The 23268-nt window shown below is 43.4% G+C and overlaps 1 protein-coding gene across 1 annotated transcript in view; it reads left to right on the top strand.

The window, feature by feature from the left end:
* The first annotated feature begins 5545 nt into the window (after positions 1 to 5545).
* BRD4 (bromodomain containing 4) overlaps positions 5546 to 23268 on the top strand; it is a 73829-nt gene continuing 56106 nt past the window's right edge. The window contains exon 1 of the mRNA XM_090289812.1: positions 5546 to 5766. The gene's annotated coding sequence lies outside the window, so the exon portion shown is untranslated. The remainder of the gene's footprint in view (positions 5767 to 23268) is intronic.

Raw genomic sequence — 23268 nt, 5'->3', positions numbered from 1 at the left:
ATGTTCCAAATTAACAGGTACAGAATGATCCCCTTTTCTTTTGTTTTTTTGATTTTATTTACTTTTAGAATGAGGGAAAGGGAGGGAGTGGTTGCCTCTCGCACGCCCCCAACTGGGGACCTGGCCTGCAACTCAGGCATGTGCCCTGATTGGGAATCAAACCAGCGACCCTTTGGTTCTCAGTCTGGTACTCAGTCCATTGAACCACACAAGCCAGGGCTGATCCCTCTGTTTTATAACAACACAACTATTTCTATAAGTAGGCACACATTGCATAGAATAAAAAATCTAGACCATTGTGTTGGCTAATAGGAATATGAGTACATTGCTAACCATCGTACGTAATGTTATGTTTTCTAGTAGCCACATTAAAAAAAAACAGGTTAAAATTAAATTTAATAATGTTTTATTTAACCCACTACATAAAAACTTATTTTAATATGTAGTCAATGTAGAAAGTTATTAACAAGATATTTTACATGTTTTTTCATACTAAATCTTTGGAATGCAATTTGTATTTTACACTTGGCAGCACGTCTCAATTTGGGCCAGCTACACTGAAGCACTCAATAGCCACATGTGGCCAGTGGCTGTCAGAGAGCACAGTTGTATAACACATCAAAGCGGTTACTTGTGTTTGGGGAGGGGAACGGGGAGATGTTTTATTTTTCTTCCATATTCTTTTGTGCTGTTCAATTAAAATGGTTTCATGTATTTATTAAAAATAAATAATACCAGTCAGAATTATATTGCATAATACTCCATATTTCATTCCTTAATGTTTTTATTAATCTTTTCTGGGTTTTAGTATTGTAAACACAGTGATAACAAGAGAAAGTAAAAAAGTCTATCAAAATGTGAACCATTAAGTAATGAGACTATTAAAATGAGTCAACGGTATAAACATTTTCTCAGTTTGAGCTATCTGTGAGGAGTTAGGCTATGCACTATGGAAGATAAAAAGAATGAGATGTTGTCCTAAAAGATTTTTGTAGACAGCTTTTGGAACTCCCTTTACAGCTTCCATATATTCTTCACGTTGGATTTGATTTCTAGCAATAACCAAAAGTCTTCCAGTTGGGTCCAGTAAATTTTTATGGTTTTGTTCAAAATTAACTGTGAATCAAGAGTAAAAGGAAAGATTTTATTATGTAACTTGCAAACTGGGAGCTCCAAATTACTTCCAAAGACATTTATTGTCTTCAACAACAATAAATTAAATGGATAATGCAACAAGACAGCTGTGGGTAAGGGCAGCTTAAAATGGATACATTCTGGTTTCCTTAAAAAAAAAAAAATGTTATTCCATATTCACTTAGCCCTGTGTACCTTCTTATTCTTTTTTCCATTTCCAACCATCTTCGGCAAATTGCCCAGCACGCGAAATTAGGAGCCAGAAGATAGTCACAAGTTTTAATTTCTGTAATACAGAACTAGAAGGCAGTTTGCTAATAAACCAATTACTACTACCACCTTTTTTTTTTTTTTACACTTAATAATGGTGTCTCATGCTTTGCTAAAATAAAGGGTAAAATTAAGTCTTTACTTTGCCCAGGACTCATCAGTGATTTGTGATTGCCCTTGGTGAAGAGTGAACAAACACCATGACAGAGACAAAACCATTGACTGCTATCCCACTGTATCAGTATGTTCTGAAAAAAGGGGCATCAAGAAATTTTTTAATTATCTAGAGTTTTTACTTATTAAAAATTTTTTTATAATATGCTTTATTTATTATGCTGTTACAGTTGTCCCAATTTCTTTTCCCTTTGTTCCCCTCCAGCCAGTGACCACCCTCCCTCCAGTTGTCCTCCCCTCCTTAGTCCATGCCCATTGGTTGTGCATATAGTTCTTCTCAACATCTTCCTGTCTACTCCACTCCCTCCTACTATGCTTCTTAATTCCTGTACCATCTCCCTCCCTTTCCCCCTTCCCCCTCCCTGCTGACCTCCCCCCATAATGTTCCCCATACCTATAATTCTTTTCCCACTTTCATTGCCTACTTAGTTTGCCTTTCTTTCTTTTTTTTTTTTACTCTATATTTAATTTTTTTTTTCATTTTTTTAATGTGTTTTATTGATTATAATATTACATTTGTCCCAATTTCCCTTCCCTCTGCTCCCCTCCACCTGGTGGTCCCCCTCCCTCCAGTTGTCCCCCCCTTTTAGATCATGTCCATTAGTTGTGCATATAGTTCTTCTCAACCTGTCTATTCCATTCCCTCCTACCATGATCCTTAATTCCTATATCACCTCCCTCCCTCTCCCCATTCCCCCTCCCTGTTGACCTCCCCCCATAATGTTCCCCGTACCTATAGTTCTTTTTCCACTCTCATTGCCTGTTTAGTTTGCCTTTGTTTCAATTCCCTAGCTTCTGTTGTTTCTTGTGATGCAGTTTTCATTTTAGATTTCATAGTTTTGATCCTCCTTTTTCTAAACCAGTCCCTTTAACATCTCATATAATAGTGGTTTGGATCTAATGAACTCTTTCAGTTTTATTTTGTCCTGGAAACACTTTCTCTGCCCTTCTATTCTGAATGACAATTTCGCTGGATAGAGTATTCATGGTTGTAGGTTTTGGATTTTCATTACTTTGAATATTTCTTGCCAGTCCCTTCTTGCCTGCAGGGTCTCCCTTGAGAAGTCAGCTGATAGTCTAATTGGGACCCCTTTGTACATGATTCTTTTCTTCTTTCTTGCTGCTTTTAGGATTCTCTATCTTTAACTTTTGACATTTTGATTATAATGTGTCTTGGAGTGGTTCTCCCTGGGTCCAGTTTTTTTGGAACTCTCTGTGCTTCCTGGACCTGTAAGTCTATTTCTTTCCCCAAGTCTGGGAAGTTCTCCTTTATTATATTTTCACTCAATTTTTCAAGTTCTAGTTCATCTTCCTCGCTCTTGCCTTTCTTTCAATTCCCTAGCTTCTGTTGTTGGTTGTTGTGATAGTTTTCATTTTAATGTTCATAGTTTTGATGCTCTTTCTCCTATTAAACATTTTTTAATTAATTTTTTCAGAGAGAGGGGAAAAGAGAGAAGAAGAGAAACAGCCTCCAACTGGGGACTTGGCCTGCAACCAAGGCATGTGTCCTAACTGGGAATCAAACCAGTGATCCTTTGGTTCACAGGCCAGCTCTCAATCCACTGAGCCACACAAGCCAGGGCTAATTACTTAGAATTTTTTAGAGTAACTCGAGTCTGCTCTTTTTAAAAGGTGGGACTAAAAATGCCAAGAATAAAGATAAGAGCAAAAGGGAAACAAGGTTATGTTTTTCTTTTGAAAGATTTCACAGTATCATTTTAAGCTGCAAGCAATTTAAACCTAATCTCCTTATTTAATGGAGCCGACTTGTGGTTTGAGTCTTAAGGACCAGAAGGAGGTCAGCTGAGGAACAAACGGAGGGAGAGTGCCCTAGGCCTGAGTCCAGGACCTTCCAGTCTTTACATCTTAGTGAAGAAATATGTCACCTCAACTCTTTCCCTCACCCCAGTGCCAGCCCCCCATTGCACATCTCTCGCCTCAGTGGCCCAGCACTTGTCAACTCCTTCCACACCCTTCAGGCTCCACTCCAGGGAAGGGTGCTCCCTCACCTCTGCCATCAGTCTTCAGGGTCTGTGGTGAGCAGGACGAATAAAATGTCATTGATCTGGTCAAGACAGCACACAGTATGTAAAACAAAGTGGAGTCACTCATGTCAACCAAAATGGCTGCCAGTCAGCCAAGACACTTTGGTTCAAGAGGGAAACTACCTAAGCCAGAGCAGAAGACACATCTGGCAAGGAGACATACTTAAGCTATCTGCCCACGTGGTCAGAGCAGACATGTCTGGCAAGGAGACACAGCTAAGATATCTGCATATGTAATTAGAATGGCCATGTATGCAGAGCAGGACCACCCATAGATGGGCTCCTGGGGAAATTCCACTCTTGCCAGTAGGAGTGTCAAGCAGAACAGCCCTGTTTTTTTTTGTTTTTTGTTTTTTTAATGAAAATCTTTAAATCCATCTCCTTACACGCTCTAGTTTGACAGCTGCAAAATGTTTTCACTGAGCAACACCAATAACGTAAGTCTTAGATAGTATGGTCTTAGAACTCAAAACAATGATTTTGACTCGACTAATAAAGTGACTTCCTATAATAACTCCTGATCTATTCCATACTGGTATTCTCACAGAAGTGAGGTTACTGTGTTAATTTATAAATCACATATACCATACTTTAAAGTTAACACATACAGTACTTAAAAATATTGTTTAATCTTCCTTCAATTAAAAAAGACATACCCTCCCTGGCTGCTGTGGCTCAGTGGATTGAGCGTCAGCCTGCGAGCCAAGTGTCGCTGGTTTGATTCTCAGTCAGGGCACATGCCTGGGTTGTGGGACAGGTCCCCAGTTGGGGGCGCGAGTGAGAGGCAACCACACAGGGATGTTTCTCTACCTCTCTTTCCCCTTTCCTCTCTCTCTAAAAATAAAAACAAATAAATAAATTATTTTTTAAAAAGACATACCCTCATCTATTAAAGATTATGTTAAAATGCTAATTTCAGAAAGTTCCACACTTGGCATCAGGGGAGCCAAGGCATTAATCGAAGAGCCAGAAGGGTGGAGAACACCACTTTCAAAGTATAACTGAGGCAGGTTCCAGACCACTGCTGAGGACAGCTGAGCTCCACACACCAGAGTGCTGCTCCACGCCACGCTGATCTCTCTTGGCATCTGTCGTGGAAGGCTCTGCCCTGCTGGGCTGGGGACTTTGCCCTGCTGCCCACCTGGCTGGCTCCAGAGATCCTTTCTTGTAAGTTGACAACTCCCTTGCCCACCGTGCTTTCTCCCGGACCTGCAGACTGAGACGCTAGGACTCGTGTTCGTCATCCCCCATTGATTGCTATGTGTATGTTATCTTTTTCTTAGATTGTTAAGAGTGTGAGTAGGCTATTAATACATGTTGCTGTTCTACTTTCGAGTGAACCTGCATTCAATAAAAGCTCAGTGAAGAGTAGAGTTACTGGATGTGACTTGTCTATTCCTTGGTGCCCCGCTGCTCAGCAGGCAGCAAGCCGAGCAACTGCTGGCAGACTTATAGGAAAGACTGTGTCAAGAACATACGCTGGTGACAGGGTCTCTCCTCACCGACCTTCCTCTTCGAGGGTCGATCATCAAACGTTTCTGAAATTCTGGGTACGTCTCCCTCAGCCTTCTGATCTTTTCCCTGAAGCGCAGCCTTCAGTTTCCCCTCGTCCCCTCCCTCAGTCTGAACCGGGTGTCAAAAATCCTCTTCCTCGGTCTGCAAGGTCCCCTCAGCCTCCTTCCTCGGTCTTCGGAGTCCTCTCCCTTGGTCTCTGGGGTCCCCTCCCTCCATCTGAGGAGTCTCCTTATTCGGTCTGCAGAATATGCCCCCATCCCAGGCCCGCCCGCCTACTGTACTAATTTCGGGGCAACAAGACTCTCCGAAAGTTCGCGCGCGCCTGCACGGTCTCGGGGCGCGCGCACGCCGGGCGGAGGGAACGCTAGGCCGCGCGCGCAACATGCGCGGTGACGTCAGTGCGCTGGCGGCGGCGGCGGCAGCGGCAGGGCTGTTTGTTCTGCTCTCCCGCAGCCGAGGAGCCGTAGCAGTGGCTGTGACGGCGGCTGCTGCCGGCGGTGGTCGCCGTCGAGCGCGGCCTGTGACCGCAGGGGAGCGACGGGCGGTACGGGCGGGCCCCGGCGCCGCATAGCATCCGAGGAGGAGGTTGCGGCGGCCGGCGGGGGCGGCCTGCGGCCTAGCGTCTCAGGTGAGGACTGGTGCCCTTTGGAGCGGCTGGCGGCGCGAGGCGGCCGACGAGTACTTGCGGCGCGGCCCGCGTCACCTGCATTGCGTAATGGAACCGGTGCGCCAGTTCCGTCGCCATCGGCGCGGCGCGGCGCGGCGCGAGGGCGGGGAGGCCGGGACAACGCGGGCTTGGGCCTGCGGGCCGTCCTCGTCCCCGCGCCACCCGCTCGCCCTAGGGTTGTTTGCGCCTTTGGTGTCGCGGCATCGGGCCCCTGGCTTGCCTTGTCGTTGGCACCGAGGTCCCTGAGCCTGGGCCACCCAGCGGAGCGGGGGCGCCGGCGAGGGGCGCCGCGGCTGGGCGGGCGGCCGGGGGCGGGCAGGGGGCGGGCAGGGGGCGGGCCGAGGCTCCCGGCACTTCCTGTCGTCGCCATTTTGTCAAGAGAGGAGGAGGAGGAGGAGGAGGAAGCGGCCGCTGCAGCGCCAGCGGCGCGCCCGGGCGGGGTAAGATCGAGCCCGGCGTGGTGGTCGCGGCGCCGCCGTCTCCGGGGCGGGCTCGGCCTCAGCCTGGCTGTTCAAGCGGACCGGTCCTGGCGCGCTCATTCCCCTTTGCAGCACCTTGATCCTTCTTCCCGTGCTGGGGCAGCGCGCCCGCGCCCTCGCCCCCGCCCCCGCCCCCATTTCCTTACCTTCTCGAGTGTCTCCGGAGCTTTGCGGAAAACACGGCTGTTCCCCAGGAGGAGGCTGCCGCTGCATGCCTACCCTGGGGGCGAGCTTGGCCCCTTTTACCCAACTACCAGCCTGGCAGCCTCTCGCTGGGCGCTTTGTTTTGCTCGGTCGGCGCTCGCTTGGCGTCCTTGCCTCGGCCTCATCTCTTTGCGGTGTCGTGCGGGGTGGTGGTTGGGGTGGGGATGTGATGAAGTTGTGATTCAGCGAAATTAAATGACCCCTGCCAACGGAAATTGCACTGCTTTACCCGACAGAGACGCACCGAAGGCCTGGCCTTGGATGAAGATGGGAAATCCCATTTTGGTGTAGTGGACAGTGTTCATGCCGTTGGATGAGTCATGTGCTTTTGCTGAGGGGCTGGCTAACCTCCCTTTTACTCGAGACCAGGCATTGTTTTTTGAAGTGTTTCTATTTAGTTGTTTAGTCATTTAATGTTACGTGCAACCTGGTAGGATTTATGGTTTTGGTCCTTGGGTTCATTTTTTACCTGTATGTTTGATGCAAGAAGTGACTCCTTGGATGGAGTTGTGCCTCATGAGAATTGAGGTGTCTTTGCTTACCTTTGAGTGGGCTCTAGGTGTCTGTGTTTACCAAAAGCAAGTCTCAGTGTACCTCTAAGCCAGTGGCTCTTAGGTACTATGATAACAATTGGGAGATTTTCATGAATGAGGCTGTCAAGTTCCTTAGATTGTGAGTCCTTGGGAGTTGCAAAGAAAGCGCTTAATCTATAGGATTTTTGAAGGTAATTTCCATTTCAAGAAGGTTTTGGATGGCACAGTTTTATGATCTTGCCAATAATTTAATAAACTATTCCTTTTGGTTTAATTTGGCTCGGGATTATCTTTTCAGCAAGGCATTGTGGATAACCAAACTCTTCTCCCCCAAAAGCTTCAACGTGGGGCAGATAAAACTCATATGGTTTCTATTGACCAAATGGGACTGATCTGAAACAAAATGCATCATCTATTATCCTTGTACCCCTTATCTTGGTAGGAAACATAGTATCTAAGGACTCAAGCTATGAAGTAAATGTCTTAGACTTTGTTTCCAAAAGTTATCTTTTTGAGTCATTTGTGATCTTTGTACTAAATTGCACTTCTGATGTTGGATGTAGGGGATATTTTTGTGTTAACACGATTCAGGTTATTTAATGCCTTGAGAGTTACAGATTCTAGAGGGAGATTGGAGTCTTCTTATTTTCTTGATTTAAAGCAGAAACCATTTTGGTGCCCCGGTGATTTGAAAACTGCGCCGTTCAGTGTTCTGACAACCCACTGTCATTGTCTGTCATGATTATATGCATGTGAAAGTGTTCGAATTTTTTGTTTTGAACAAACTTGTGAAGTAAATTATGTTTGTCTTCTTGGCAAATCTATAAAAAGGAAAGAAAAGCTAGTCATTGAACACTGCTACTAACATTTCATAACTTGTGATTTGGGGTATTTAGAAAAAAGACTGGACATTAACATTTGCAAAGTGAGGATTGTAGGGATTCCTTGCTGATACATTTAATTCATAAGATTTGAGTTGGTAAAAATAAAATTTTATTAAATTACTTTCTTTTTACTAAGTTCCATGAGGACAAGGTTTGCTTTGCTTTGCCTATTTTTATTCTCTGTTGTATCCTCATTGCCTAGCAGAGCACCCAAAATATTCTTTGAGTGAATAAACTGTCAAGATAATTGAGCAAGAATTTGGCATGTCCACAATACCAACTGCAAATAATTCCTCTTAAGTTAAAAAATATTGTTTAACGGGCATAATTGGTTAGTAGTGATTTACAAGAAATGTGAATTTTAACTAAGATGACATTAAATTCCCTAGAAATTGCAATCCAGGCAGTGTGGCATGCAATTGTTTCTGTGCACTGTCTACTGTGTTATTTCCCATTTAGTAGTTTAGGTTGTGTTTCAACCCTGACCTGGGAAAATGTTTTAAGAGAGAGATAAAATGCATAAAAATAGAGGTAGCTTTTCTTTTTCTTTTTTTTAATTTATGATTTTATTTATTTTTAGAGAGAGCAGAAGGGAGGGAGACAGGGAGAGAAACATCGATGTGCAAGAGAAACATCAGGATAGGGCCTGCAACCCAGGCACGTGCCCTGACTGGGAATCCAACCTGCGACCTTTTGGCTTGCAGTGCTCAATCCACCAAGTCATGCCACCGGTGCTGGGTGGCATTTCTTAATGGGCATCTCATATTATTAATAAAAACTTGATATTTTAAAAAGCACATCGAGTACTTCCTTTTTAATATTCTGACTTCATGTGTATGTGATTGGCCAAACCATCTCAACAGTTAGTTCCTGAGTTCTTAACTATGTACAAGGGAAGACAAAAAGATATTAATATTGTTCAATGACTTTTTTGGTACCTGTATTCTTTGTTATTGTATTCATTCCCCAAGCACTTATTGAATGTAAATTATGTATAATAACGGCTTTACTTAGATATAATTTATACATGATATAGTTTGCCAGTTTCAAGTGTATAATTCAGTATTTGCCTGTTCAGTATGTTTCAGAAATAATATAACATAACTTTTTGTGTCTGGCTGCCTTCACTCAGTATGGTGTTTTCAAGGTTTGTGCTGTATCATTAATCAATATTTTATTCCTTTTATGATTGAGTGATATTCTATTGTGTGGATGTACCGCATTTTATCCATTTATCAGTTGTTATTTTCTACTTTTTGGCTATTACGAATAGTGCTGCTGTGAATGTTCATGTACAAGTTTTTGTGTGGACATAATGATGTCTCTTGGGTAGATGCCTAGGAGTGGAATTGCTGGCTCAGGGTAACTAACTTTTTGAGGCTATGCAGCGACTTTTTTTTTTTTTTAATCCTCACCCAAAGACTCCCCCCCCCCACCCCCCACCCATTGCTTTTAGAGAGAGAAACATCGATTGGTTGCCTCCCATATGCTCCTGGACTGGGAATTGAATCCACGACCTTTCAGTTACAGGAAGACAGTCCAACCAAATGAGCCACACTAGCCAGGGCTATGCAGTGACCTTTTTTTTTTTTTCAAAGGTTTTATTTATTTTTAGAGGGAAAGAGAGGGAGAGAAACATCAATGTGTGGTTGCCTCTCACACGCCCCCCAACTGGGGACCTGGCCTGCAACCCAGGCATGTGCCCTGACTGGGAGTCAAACAGGTGACTCTTTGGTTCACAGACTGGCACTCAGTCCACTGAGCCACATCAGCCAAGGCCACAATGACCTTGTTTAACAGCATTGATTTTCTAGTGCTTTTACAGAGGGGTTGAAAGAAAAGTTTAATGGTCTATGGTGTGGCCATTTAAAAGTATGAGGAAATGAAAGTGAAGAATGTCAGCATATTGACATGTAGTACAGTCTGCATGGTTTGATTCCCATTTGTTTTTGTTTTTGTTTTTTAAGGTTTTACTTTTAGAGGGGAAGGGAGGGAGAAAGAGAGGAAGAGAAACAGCAATGTGAGAGAGACACATGGATCTGTTGCCTCACATGCCCCCAACTGGGGACCTGGCCCACAACCCAGGCATGTGCCCTGACTGGGAGTCAAACAGGTGACCCTTTGGTTCACAGGCCAGCACTTAGTTCACTGAGCCACACCAGCCAGGGCTCCATTTGGTTTTCCTAATTGTACATTGTTAGAGAATAGTTTGAAGTGCTAATAATGCACACAAAACAGTCTGGAATATGCACCCCAAATTTGTACTCCTATTGTAGTAAAGGGTAATTTTAAAAGTACAATTTTTGTCTTCAATCTAAATAGGTTTCAGGTGATTCAGCTTGATTAAACTGCATCTATATTCCCGGCATAAATCATGGGATGTATTCCGTTCTAAAGAAATAAGAATGAGTCCAGTGTCATAGTTAGGGCAAAGCAGCCATCTCTCCCATTCTTGATGAAACTCTGAAAGGGAATACACTGGTTGGTCCATGTTTGAATGAGATTGTAAGGTTTTTTTTCTTTGAACCAAAGTAGTACATGGTCATTTTAAAGAATTTAGAAAACAGAGAATGTTAAAGTGATGTTAAATGTTAAAAATATCTCTTAAATCTATTTTTATTCCAGTCTTTCTACATGAGTAACAAAATTGGATTGTATTCTTGTTTTCAAAAATTACTACATTGTGAACATTTCCAAAATGCTGTTTTAAATGGTTGCCTAATATTCTAACATATGAACATACTGTAGTTTAATTTCACTAATTTTGCACATGATTTTTTAAAAAAGATTTTTATTTATCTTTTTAGAGAGAGGGGAAGGGAGGGAGAAACAGAGGGAGAGAAACATCAATGTGTGGTTGCCTCTCACATGCCCCCAACAGGGGACCTGGCCCACAACTAGGCATGTGCCCTGACTGGGAATTGAACAGGTGACCCTTTGGTTCGCAGGCCGGCACTCAGTCCACTGAGCCACACCAGCCAGGGCTGCACATGATTTTTAACTTTTCTCTAGCAGGGAATTGCTGGACCAAAGGGTGTGTGTTTTTGAGAGCTTGATACAAATTAGTTTTTTTAGAAAAGTTCATGAATTTCCATTTCTGATCACAGCTTCACAGTGTCTTGTTTATAAGAGTAAAGTTTTTAACATTTCCCCCCCACAGATAGCAGTTGTGTAAAAACAAAATGTCGTCTTGAGTTCATTCTGAGAAGCAGAAGTGTCTCAAGATTCTTGCTCTTTGACCTTTCTACTCTCTCCTGCCCACAGCTGGACTTTGTTTCCTGAATTCCTGATCCTACACTAGCAGTCCAGTGTTATCTGAATGTTCTGGGGAGGGTAACAGGTGAAGGCTTGAGTGGCCTTTTGGTGTCCAGTCCTGTCTGATTTTTTTCTGGCCTGCTCCAAAGACTGATACCACCAGTTAGACCCCAGTGTGAATCCTGGCCCTGTTGTTTTATCTGTGGCCTCTGTTACTCAACCATCCCCAAACTTCATTTATGAATCGTTTCAGCTGAGGGTAAAATGAGGTTGTACCCACTCAAGGTTAGCTACTTACTTGCTGTCATTGACCATGGCCAAGAATTGAAGTGGGATTAGGTACCTGGGTAAGACAGTCAAGCAGCCTGAGGGCTAGGAAAGTGCACCAGCTGACATGTGACACCAAGATCTGCCAGGTGCCCTTCACACCCCTACCCCCCCCCCCAATGTGTGTCTTCCTCCAAGTGAGCTGTGGGTGGGGACCATTGGAGGATGTTGTTTAAAATGGGCATTGGGGTTGTTTTTAAGTGACAGTTGGTTTTTATCTGATAGATTAAAAGTGGTGGTGATGGGATAGGAAATACAGCAGCTCTGGGGGCTTCTAACTTGAGATCCTGGCTGAAGAGTTTGGGGAAATGATATAGCAGGGGGACATGGTCCAAGGTATCCTCAAGTCTAAACTCCTACTTGTCTGTTTTCGTTAAAACCTAGTTATCTGAACAAAGACAGTGGCCAGAAGTTGCTGATATACTGAAGTTTTTCCAGTGTACAAGCACAGCATCCTTTCATGCCTTCCCTGCCTCTTTGGCACTGATTTAAATTGTGTTGACATCTGGCCTTGGTGAAAGGATTCTAGTCTTGAAGGTTGTGTCACAATTCAAGGCCTCTGTGGAAGCGAGGCAAAACAGCTGGAAGGGGAGTTCCTGGCTGGGAGGTTGAGGTCCTGTTAATGGACTTTGGGCCTGTTGACCAGAAGAACCAGTCCATGCCAGTTACCTCCAAGGTGCTGTTAGGATCCAAGTCCACGTGGAATGCCTTTTGTGTTAAAACCAATTGGAGAACATATTTCTTTCATAGATTGGTCAAATCTGAGCATGTAACTGCCAGTTAAATGTACTTGAATAACCCTGGCCGGGTGACTCAAGCGTTGTCCTGTACACCGAAAAGGTGGTGGTGTCAATTCCCAGGTGGAGCACATACCTAGGTGCGGGTTCTTTCCCTGGTCAGGGCACATTGAGGAAGCAACAGATTGATAATTCTCTCTCCCTTCCTCTCTCAAATCAATAAACATATCCTCAGATGAGGATTTTTGTTTTTTAGAAAGTACTGAAATGCATGTCTTTTTTTTTTTTTTGACATGTGACATAACAAATAAAGATTTCTTTTAAAAAATTATTTTTTATTTTTAGAGAGTGGAAGGGAGGGAGGGAAACGTTGGTTAATTGCCTCCCACATGCCCCCAACTGGGGACCGAGCCTGCAACCCAGGCACGTGCCCTGACCAGGAATTGAACCGGCAACCTTTTGGTTGGCAAACCAGCACTCACTGCACTGAGCCACCCCAGCCCAAATAAAGATTCCTTTAGTTTACCCTTAGGTATAGGCTGTTCTGTGATCTTTTCCTTGACAAGTGTTGGGCTGTGATAGCAGTGTTGGTTGCGCTTGGGCTGAACTGTGTACGGGAGAAGGAGAACTATGGAGTTTCAGTCCCAGCCCGACCCCCTTCTGGCCTTGACCTCAAGCAAGTTACATAATTCCTAAATCTCAGTTTCATTATTTGTAAAATGGATTCTGTGTGCTGGGGCGGGGCGGGGGGGGGTTGTCTTTATTATGTTCAGAATAGGGGAATGAGGGCAGTCTTTGTATTATGTTCTGGCAGGGAGTGCTTACTTTGCTCTGTCTGAAAGGTTTTGAGAAAAACTGTCTAAGCCCCACTTTGCCTGTGGTCACCTTCCTGGTCTTGTCCTCTTAAGGCTGAAACTCCTTGTTTTTTCCTAGATGCTATTTTGTCCACAGACAGAGGAACACTAGAAGCAGTGCCAGGGGAGAGGTGTTGGGCTTGGTATTGTGCAATTTCCAGGAACAGGAATTAGTAATTCCTGGGTCTTTGTGGGTGACCAGTGTCCCCAGTTGTCCTACCCTAGGCAGTGATACATTTATGCCTATGGGTAAATTGGCATTTGAGATTTTGTGTAAAAGAAAGAAAGAGTGAGGTAAATTTGGGGATTTTACACTTCCCACTGTTGGAGGAAACATATTTTGTGGGAGCAGATTGTTATTGGGAGGGTCGAAGTGAAAGAACTGCATGGAGTGTGGAACCTGCCAGCGCAGGGTACCCTGGTGCAGGGCTGGGGTGGGGAATTGGGCTGTAGGAACACACTATACCTGCTGTGGACCAGTTGCATACCTTCCTAAGCTTCAGTTTGTCACATGTGAAATGGGATAGTAGATTTGGGCTCTGAGAACTTTGGTCAGAATCTATATATGTATTTTTTAATCAGTTGCATTATTTTACTTTATTTATTTTTAGAGAGAGGGGAAGGGAGGGAGAACGAGAGGGAGAGAAACATTGATGTGCGAGAGAAATAATGGGGTTGCCTCTCGCATGCCCCCACCTGGGAACCTGCCCTGCAACCCAGGCATGTGCCCTGACTGGGAATTGAGCCAGCGACCTTTCGGTTCACAGGCTGGCACTCAATCCACTGAGCCACACCACTCTGGGCAGAATCTAGATTTGAAGAGAAAGTACTTCTTATTATATTATCTGTGTTTTTTAAACTGAGTAATGAAGTGAATTAAGTAGGTTGCAGTCTTTTGTGTAAGGAAAAAAAAATGTCAAGGGGTGCCACCTATTCAAGGATATTTTATAAAACTTTGATTTTATGTATTGTGTACATGATAAAATGTTTCTTATTGTGGGTCATGTCAGTACAGTGTGAAATAACATTATTTTATATACTATTTAATGGTAACTGTGGGTACCTTGATTTCCACCCTCTCTTTTTGGCCAATTTGCAGTGTATTCATCACTTACCCAATAGTGACATTCCTGGATGTGCTGTCTAGTAGCAGATGAACTGCATTGATCTTTAGTTCTTTTTCTTCCTTGTACCCACTGCTTGCTAGAAGCTCTGTAGGGAGTGGTGTGGTGAAGTTGAGGAAGCATGTAGTGGTGAAGGTTGTTGATAGTTTGCAGTAGGCAAAACAAATACATAAAGAGGTGTTTGCGTGTGTGTGTGAGGCAAGCTACTCGTTTCCTATATTCTTAGATACTGTCTTCCAACTTTTTTAATTTAAGATGCCTGTTTTTTTTGGAAGTGGTGTATCAGATAAGTCTGGTATAAATAACAAACACAAAACTACTTACGACAAGAGAAATTTACTGGTTGATGTGTCAAGAAGTCTGGAGTTGGGACTAAGGCACAGCTGAATATAGGGGCTCCAACAGGGACATCAGAGCTTGTTCTCTAACTCTGATATCCTGATCTCAAGGTCAAAAGAAAGTCTTCCTGGGTAGTGCTCTCTGATGGCAGGAGACTGTCAGATCATTGCCCATCCCTGACCATGTGTAGGACGCAATGCTGAACCACCCTGCCTCAAACATGGCACTTGCAGTCTATCTCTGCCCCTCACTTGCTCGCCTAAAGTAGTAGCTCCAGCAACATCTTGCTCATTATTATGAGACATGCTAGATGGGATACTTTTGTTGAATTGTTTTTGGCACTAGGAGTAGAGAGTAACACCCCCCCCCTCCTTGAAGCAGAACTTTTAGATGGCTGAAAGGGAAGTTAATTTTCCATCCTTGGGTGATAAACCGAAATTAGTTGAAATCAGCTTAGAATGAGTTAATTACTCAAGAATAGGGTAAAGTGAATACGGTTAAGGATGTATATATTTCTAATCTTGTGGTAGAGGAATAAATGAAAGACATGGTTTATCTTACCAGATCCCAGGGACAGAGGGAGCTGCTGTGGGGGCTCTGGGAGGAGTCAAGCCAAGTCTCAAGAGTCTCTTGGGTGGGCGAGAGGGCTTGAGCCAAGAGTGAAAAGTCCCAGTTTAGCCAGAAAAAACAGCCCTTGAGGAACAGGTTAGATGAGCTTAAACCATCAAGGGAGCACAGGGCAAGACTTGGATGACACCAGATAGATAAATTTTAGTAAACGTTTACTGAATGAAATTGTAAAGGAGAACATTTCAGTAGACTGGGTTTATCTTTTTTCATGCCTGCAAAAACTGTCATCATTTTGCCATTTGCTAAGCTGTTTCTGTTCTTGAGTTCTTACAAAGTTGCTGCAAGGCATTCCTCTAGTATTACAGAAAGCTACTCAGATTTCCATAATCAAAAACAAGTGTTAAGCATTGCTAAAGTATTCATTTTCCTAGAGTTCTTGCTTTTGGTTTTACTCAGTCCTTTAAGGGCTCAGAATAATTGGGGGTCCAGTAACCAAGGGGGAGACTAGCTTTGCTTTTCTCACTAGAACATTGGTTCTTAATTTCAGGGGAGGTCAGAGGTCTCTGAGGATGTGATGGATGCTGCGAATTCTTTCTTCAGAAAAATAGATATATGTGAACATCGAACAGTTTGGGGGGTGGTTAGAACCCTAAAACCCACCCAAGGAGCATGTACTAAAGTGAATTAACTGGATTTTACTTCAAGAATGAAAATTTTCTTTTTTTTTTTTAATTGATTTTCAGAGAGAGAAACATTGATTTGTTGTTCCACTTATGTATACATTCACTGGTTGATTTTTTTTTTTTTTTTTTTTTTTAATGAGACACCATTTTATTTTTTTCACCTTTGTTAGCTCAGGCTTTTACAGATTGATTGATTGATTGATTGATTGATTGATTGATTGAAAAGGAGGGAGAAAGAGAGGAAGAGAAATATCAATGTGTGGTTGCTTCTTGCACAGCCCCAACTGGGACCTGGCCTGAAACCCAGGCATTTGCCCTGACTGGGAATCGAACCAGCAACCCTTTAGTTTGCAGGCTGGTGCTCAGTCCTCTGAGCCACACCAGTCAGGGCTCATTGGTTGATTTTTGTATGTGCCCTGACCCAGGGACCAAACCCACAGCCTTGGCCTATTGGGAAGGGGCTGAGAAGTTTCTTAATATAATTAAAAGGCTCTTGATGGTCTTGAAGACTTTCTTTTTTCATGCACCCTGCTTTTTCAGACATTTGCAGATTTATGAAGTAGAAACAGTGTGGAGCACCCATTTTGTTTTGTCCTTGTAAAAATCCTCCAGAGGTTTTTACATAGCCCGCACGTAACCTATGTGTCAGCAGTGGTGCAAACCTGTCCAGAGCCCTGTGCACCACTTCCTCAGCTTGTTCTCTTTCCTGGCTGTAAGGAATGCTAGAGTGTGCCAGAATACGCCTATTGCAGTGGCTGCAGATGAAAGATGATTTGTGTTCTGGGGCTCTTCAGTTAAGCTCCCACTGTCCCTAAAACTGTCTCCAGGATTTGGTGTTGGCCTGAAGGCTTTGCTGCAGAACGTAACCCAAAGGGTCACTAGCCAGCCTGATCATTTGGAGGTGTTGGATGTGGGTGGACTAAGAAAGATTATGTCTGTGGTCCTTTGTGTGGCTTAGCACCTGCTCTCTGCTGTGGGACATTTATTCATGCACGTCCTAGAACCTGCAGACTGAGGGAGGCAGACCATTCTTAAGTATAATATACTTAATGCTTGGGACTGTGAACATGCTACACCAGGTTGTGTACACAATGTCACTCTAGTCTCCATCCCCAAATCCCTGTCTGTTGAAAGAATAGGAAATACAATATCATAAACTTGAATAATTCATACTTTTGTGATTGGTGGGGAGTTGTCGGAGGATGGAAAAGAGCTATTACTTCTAAGAATAGTGCATATTAAAAACTTTTGCTTCTTAAACACTAAAGATTAAACTTGTATGCGCTAGTGGATATTTCTCCCATTTATTTACTGTTGGTATTGCCTTTAGTTAATCCCATTGCTCTGCTCAGTTGACTTATAGTCTTGTGTGTACAGGCATGACTTGTTACATAAGCAGTTTCCCCCTGCCATTAAGAGAAACAGACAAGATGGGGTGCCTAAAAGAGTTTGATGAAAAGTGGTATCATCCATGTGTGGGTTGTTTTCATTTGTAATCACCATTAAACTTTACCTGGCTTTCACTTACAAAAATTTGCTAAGTAAGAAATATGTGCGTATATGTCTTCATTTGGTTTCCTTTTGACACTAGGAAACAATCGAGCTGACAGATGAACTTCCTGGAAATAATACCACTTTCATGTTCATCTATTTCAAGATGATAACTTACATATCTTTGTAATTCCAGGAATGCAGTTTTAAATTACCAATGTTGGAGGCCTTTTGAGTTGCAGTTTAGCTTGCCTGTCCTCAGTGTCATTTCTCAGGAGATCGCTGTGCTTTTTTTTTGGCTCTGGGAGCCCATGCAAGCATCCTTCACTTACACTTGTGAGAACTGGGTACCCTCCCTTGTCTGTGGCTTTTTCTACTTGCCTTCCAGAATCCACATTTTTATTGTTCACCTTGAGACCATGCTTCTCATTGATCATTGACTCTTGTGAAAAACATTGAGGCTTTTAGCAAAAGTTGCCTGTGGTTAGACTTCACAGTAAAGGGTAACTACCTTTTCCGAATGGGCTTTTTTCCCCCCAGTTACTTAACTGCTTGCCTCTTCTGCAATGGTGAGGTCTGACTCACCTGCTGTCTGTGTCAGCCTTAATCTGTGGAGCTGCAGTGTGGGTCAGTTCTCCTTCCTTATTGTGTTTCCCTCCCCATCCTGGGAGCTTGAGCATATGTTTATGATCACTCCATTTTAAGTGAATATTTGAGTGATTACGGTGTGCCAGGTGTTGGATTTCTAAGGCCCTATGTATTCCTTAAGTCCTCAGTATTGTCCCCATTTTGCAGATAAGGAAGCTGATGCCAGAGAGCTCAGTCAGTTGCACGGGGTTAGGGCACAGAGCTGGTAAGTGGCAGTGCCTGGCTCCAGAGCCCACGTGCTCTTGACTTCTGTTCTGTGAGCTGTAGAAGGAGGGAATTACCATATGCAGGTATTTGGGGTAGTACATAATGAGCACGAGGTAGACCTCAGAAATGTTCTCTGAGAGGTCAGGCCAGACAGTCTGAGAAAGAGAGGTCTTCCATAGGAAAGGAGCTGGCAATTTAGACTGGTCCATCTGCAAGGATAGCTGTGGCTTAGACGGAGACCTGGACAGTTCTGCAGGCAAGGACTGGTTAGGGAGAGTCATTACTCTGACTAGGCAGATTTCCTTCTCATTAAATGTATCATATTTAATCTATCACCTTGAAAAGGTTTTCACTAGAACACCAAGTTGCCTTGATTTGGTTTCATCTCCATTTTTTGATATTCCAGTGAAGGTCTGTGAGTATAGAAGAAGTTGTTTGAGGGAGTCAGTAGGCTGAAGTAGGTGTCAGCTTTAGCTCAGGCACCCCAGACTTAAGTCAGGAGTGTGAACTAGATGATCTCTCAGGATTATGGTGAGCGTCAGTCTTGAAGTGCTGCTTACTGTAGGGTGGAACCGAGTTCCAGCTCATGCGTGTTCATTTCCCAGTTAGGGTTTCTTATTTAAAGGTAATTTCCTGCCTGAAGTAATGTGCTAAATTTTGTGATCTGCCGGTGCAGGACTTATTAGGCAGTCAACCACTGCGTGATTCTCTGCCTGTGCTATGAGGATTCAATGGGGAGTAAAAGGTGTTTCCCATGTAAACGTGACTGGAGAAGAGTGAGGAAAGTGTTCTAGGGATTGTCATCTCTCTGGTGGTAGGCAGAGACCCAGTGCAAGAAAAGTGATGCGATTCATTTAACTAGTGTGCCCCAAAGAAACAGATTTTTATTTTACTTTTAAAACTTTCTTTGATTTTGTTAAAATGACAACTAATCTCATTAAGAGTTTGGCCCTGAGTAGCTGTGAGAAAAAATTCACTCAAGAGAAAATGGTGGAAGTAGTTAGACAAGCTCCATGCAAAACTGGACTAATAATCTAATGGGAGAGTACATGATCAAAATAATTAGATTGATTTCAGTGTAATTCTGCTGCTGCTCTAAAACCCGACTGCATATAGGATAAAACCAAACTCCCATTCTGGGTACTCCGGGCCCATGGCTTCTGTGGTAGTCTGTTATCCCATTCTGCGTCTTTGCTCTTTGCTTCTAGAATCCCCCTCTCTCTCAGGGTCCAGTTTGGACCTTACTTATTTTACAGTGACCCACCTGATTTTGAAAGCAGTGCAGTCCAGTGGAACTTCTTGCAGTGGTAGAAATGTTAGGTTTTTGAGTTATCCCACATGGTGGCCACTACCCTTACATGGCAAGCTCTTGAAAGTGGCTGGAAAACTCACAGCATGCCTACTTTGACAGGTATTAGGGAAGAGAGGCTCATCCTAAGGTGTCCTGGTCGACATTGCCCTGTAGGCAGGTGGAGGTGCAGTTCTGTGATGCGGGGGTGGGTCTAGCCAGGTTCCAGGGCTTTGTGCTTTGCCTGGAGGGTGGGAGAGGTCTCCCTGGGGCTATGGGGAGAGAGAAGAGAGGGCTAGGGCCAGCATTTAGGGTGAGAAGATAATCAGGGATTGAATCCTGATGTATGTAGCTGGTGAAATGCCCCCTCTGCTCCTCCCATGGGAGGTTGGAAATGGAGTTCCTGTAAGGGTCCCAGGCTTTTGAGAAAGCCAGGCCTCGATGGGGTAAGTCAGATGGAGAATTAGCATTCATTGGGTAAGGGCTTTTCTTTCAAAATCATCCATCCTGGAATGAATTCCAGTTACAGATAAGTATCATGTTCTTAGTCTCTGCCCTAGAAAATTCTTCATCTCTCTGGAATTTGCTTTATCAGACATCTTTCACTGCATTTATTTCATACACTGCCCTCTCCCCCATTTTGTGAACAGAGCTTTGGGGACAGGCCTGGCCCATTTGGCCCATTATCTTTGTACAGAGAAAGTGAATGAAGGTTTAAGTAGGGACTGCAGGCCTAGTGAGCTGTGGTTCTAGAAGGTGCCAGTTGCGGGTCTGCTTAGATTGAGTCAACTGAGTGAAGTGGATGAAAGAAAGCCTGCCAGTAGAGCTCATGCTAGTGGGCTATAGGCCAGACTCTACCGCCCATCTGATTTTACTCCAGGAAATGTGAAAATGTTTTAAGAGTTAATACTAAACCATGACATTCACTTTTAATGATATTAATAGTGTCGTTGAGTTTTTACTGTACTTTCTGTCACATTTCATTTGTCCCTTACACCAGTGCTGTGAGGGTATTATCTCTGTTTTAGGGGCGAAGAATTTGTGCTGAAGCCATCTGCCTACTTTTTCTTTTCCTGGTGAAAAGCACAACATATAATTTTACCTTCTAAACATTTTTAAGTGTACAATAGTGTTAACTGTATGCACATTGTTGTGCAACAAATCTCCAGCTTTTTTATCTTGCAAAACTGAAATTAATGTCCATTGAACAATTGCCCTTTCCTCCTCCCCCAGCCCCTGGTAGCCACATTCTACGTTCTGTTTCTAAGAATGACTATTTTAGATACCTAATATAAATGGAATCATGCAGTATTTGTCCTTTTGTGACTGGCTTATTTTACATAGCATACCGTTTGCAGACTTGTGCCACTTCTTCATTTAAAGTTCATCCATGTGTGGTAACCAGAGCTGATTTTCACCAGAGTGTGAATACATCACAATTTTTTAAGCTTGTTTATTATTTGAAATTTATTTGCAGTTTTTTGTAGAGTCCAGTACCAGATCTTTGTGGATAATTCATTTTGCAAATATCTTCCCCTAGTTGGGTGTGGCCTGCCTACTTTTAAGCATCTTTTAAGAAACAGAAGTTCTTAATTTTAGTGTAGGTGAATTTAAGGGTCTTACTATTTTCTAAAAGTTGTACAGTTTTGCCTGCCATTTAAGTGTATGCCCTGAATCCATCAAGAAATGATTTTTGGTATAGGGTGGTGAGTAGTCAAGCAGCCTTTGAATCCCTGCAGGCTTTGCAACCTCAGATAAATCACTGATTTCTGATTTCTTCTAGCACTAGCATCCTCAGCTGCAACACTTGATCCTAATTCCTACTGTGTGCAAGGTTCTGGTGAGTTTAGAATACAACATCCCGACACATGGAGCCCTGAGCTCAGTAGGCATTTAGCAGTTGTTCCTTGGTCTGAGTCCAGCTGCATTCCCTAAGCATGTAGACACAGAGAAAGTTGGCACTTAACTGGGAAAGTTATTGCTAGTAGGTTGCCTGCCAACCATTACAGGCATTGTGGCCAGGCTGGGTTTGGCTGCTGAGTGAAAACCCCCAATGGGGCACTGACGGCTTGGAGGATGTTCATTCAGCTGCATGCAAAGCTTGCCTAGTGCAGACAGGTGCTCAGTCAGTTCTAGAGCTGATTGGTGTGATACCTGATGCTTTCTAGAAATGACTGCTTCATCCCTGGTGCAATCTTAAGACTGAGTCCTGACACTTCTAAAAAGAAGCTTTGGGCCTTGAGCGGAGCTTGTTACTGCCTGCCAGTGACCACGTGGGCGGACACACAGTGCCTTCATGTTAACAAATAGGTGACTCGGGATCTGGTGGTCCTTGGCATTTTTGTCCCAGTGTGCCTCCTTTGAACGACTCATGGAGGGGTAGAATGGGCTGGGATTTTTGTGTTGTGCTATAGTTAAAGATGTGCATGATCAGAGTGATGACCGTGAAGGATGGGTGGACATTTCTTCATGAGCTCTGGTCAGATGTCAGAGTGAGGGTTTGGGGTGAGAGCCTTTTCCAGTGCGATCTTCGAGTGTTGTTGCTGGCATTTGGTCAGGAGCTTTGTGGTACACCTTTTACAGAGGGGACCACTGAGCTAGGCTTGTAATAATAAGACATTAAACGTTTGTTGATCCTTCCTTTCTCAACTCCATCATGTCCACACTTGGAAAACTGGAAGTATCTCAGTGTAAAATAGCCAGGGAGTGATTTGTCAGCTTTGGTCTTTAATGGTGGCTAAGTGGCTGTCACATCGAAGTGACAGATAAGGTCAGTATATGTGTTGTCCCATCAATACCAGACACAGAATACAGGGGAATATTGATTGTAAGTAACCCTGTGAGCTAACACATGTGAAAAGAGGTGTGTTGATTGTGATGCAAGGTGATCTTTTCCCTACTTGTGGCTTTGTTGTATTTTGTTGGGATGACAGTTAAATGTTTTACTCAGAAGACCTCAGGCAACAGGAGTATTGTCCTGTTTAGTCCTTTTTGTTTCTTCTGAACCCTTTAAAGATGTACTGTTTGGATCATTTCCTTCTCAGGTATACTTTGTTGCTGAGGAGTCCCTTTCCCTTCCCCATCCTTTCAGTGACAATCTCTTTACTATTTTTGAATTTAATCAAAGTGCTGAAATTGGGCTAAGGTCCTTTAGGATTCATTTAGTATGAAAAAGTTACACAGTAGCTTTGCACAATCAGGATAAGTTAGTTCTCTCAAAAGAGTAAGGAACATCAAACACTTTTGAAAAGCTGTGTATCAGTTTTCCCTGCTCTAAGGTAGGAGTTGCCCCTCTTCCCCAATTATTGATGGGAGTGCAGGAAATGCCATGGTCGATTAGCCACCAAGGATTTTTTAATCACTCCTGTAAGTTAGGTAGTCTTGCTACTTTGCTGTCTTAAGTGTAAATCATAAGTCGTAGAACCCGTTATTTACTAGAGCTCTTCTTTCAGAAAAGCACTTTTAACATTTAGTTGTTAAAAGTATTCCTGTAGCAGTATTTCAGTAGCTGTGATTGAGCACTTTACAGATGGCTGGCACCATTGGTAAGCCTGCTGTGACTCTTGGGACAGCCCTCAGTGTGGGACCTGTGAACCACTTTTCGCAGATGAGCTGAACCACGATGTCTGTTGCTGAAGGTCCACTGGGTTAGTTTTGGAGCTTGGGATTCAGACCTAGCTGTTCCTGTTCTGCCTGTAGGTCTTTCTCCACCTTCCCTTCCCAACACCAGGTCTGAAGTGGGTGGCGCCCAGAAATGGTTTCTTTATTTATTCATTTTCTTAAGTTTATATGGTGTAAAATTCTTTCTAACAAATGAACCACCACAGTTAAGATACAGAC

The sequence above is a fragment of the Furipterus horrens genome, unplaced genomic scaffold (genome assembly GCF_987537825.1).
Source record: "Furipterus horrens unplaced genomic scaffold, mFurHor1.1.pri manual_scaffold_10, whole genome shotgun sequence".
NCBI classification, from domain to species: domain Eukaryota; kingdom Metazoa; phylum Chordata; class Mammalia; order Chiroptera; family Furipteridae; genus Furipterus; species Furipterus horrens.
Note: the sequence above shows the minus strand (reverse complement) of the source record. Positions and strands in the feature narration are given on the sequence as shown.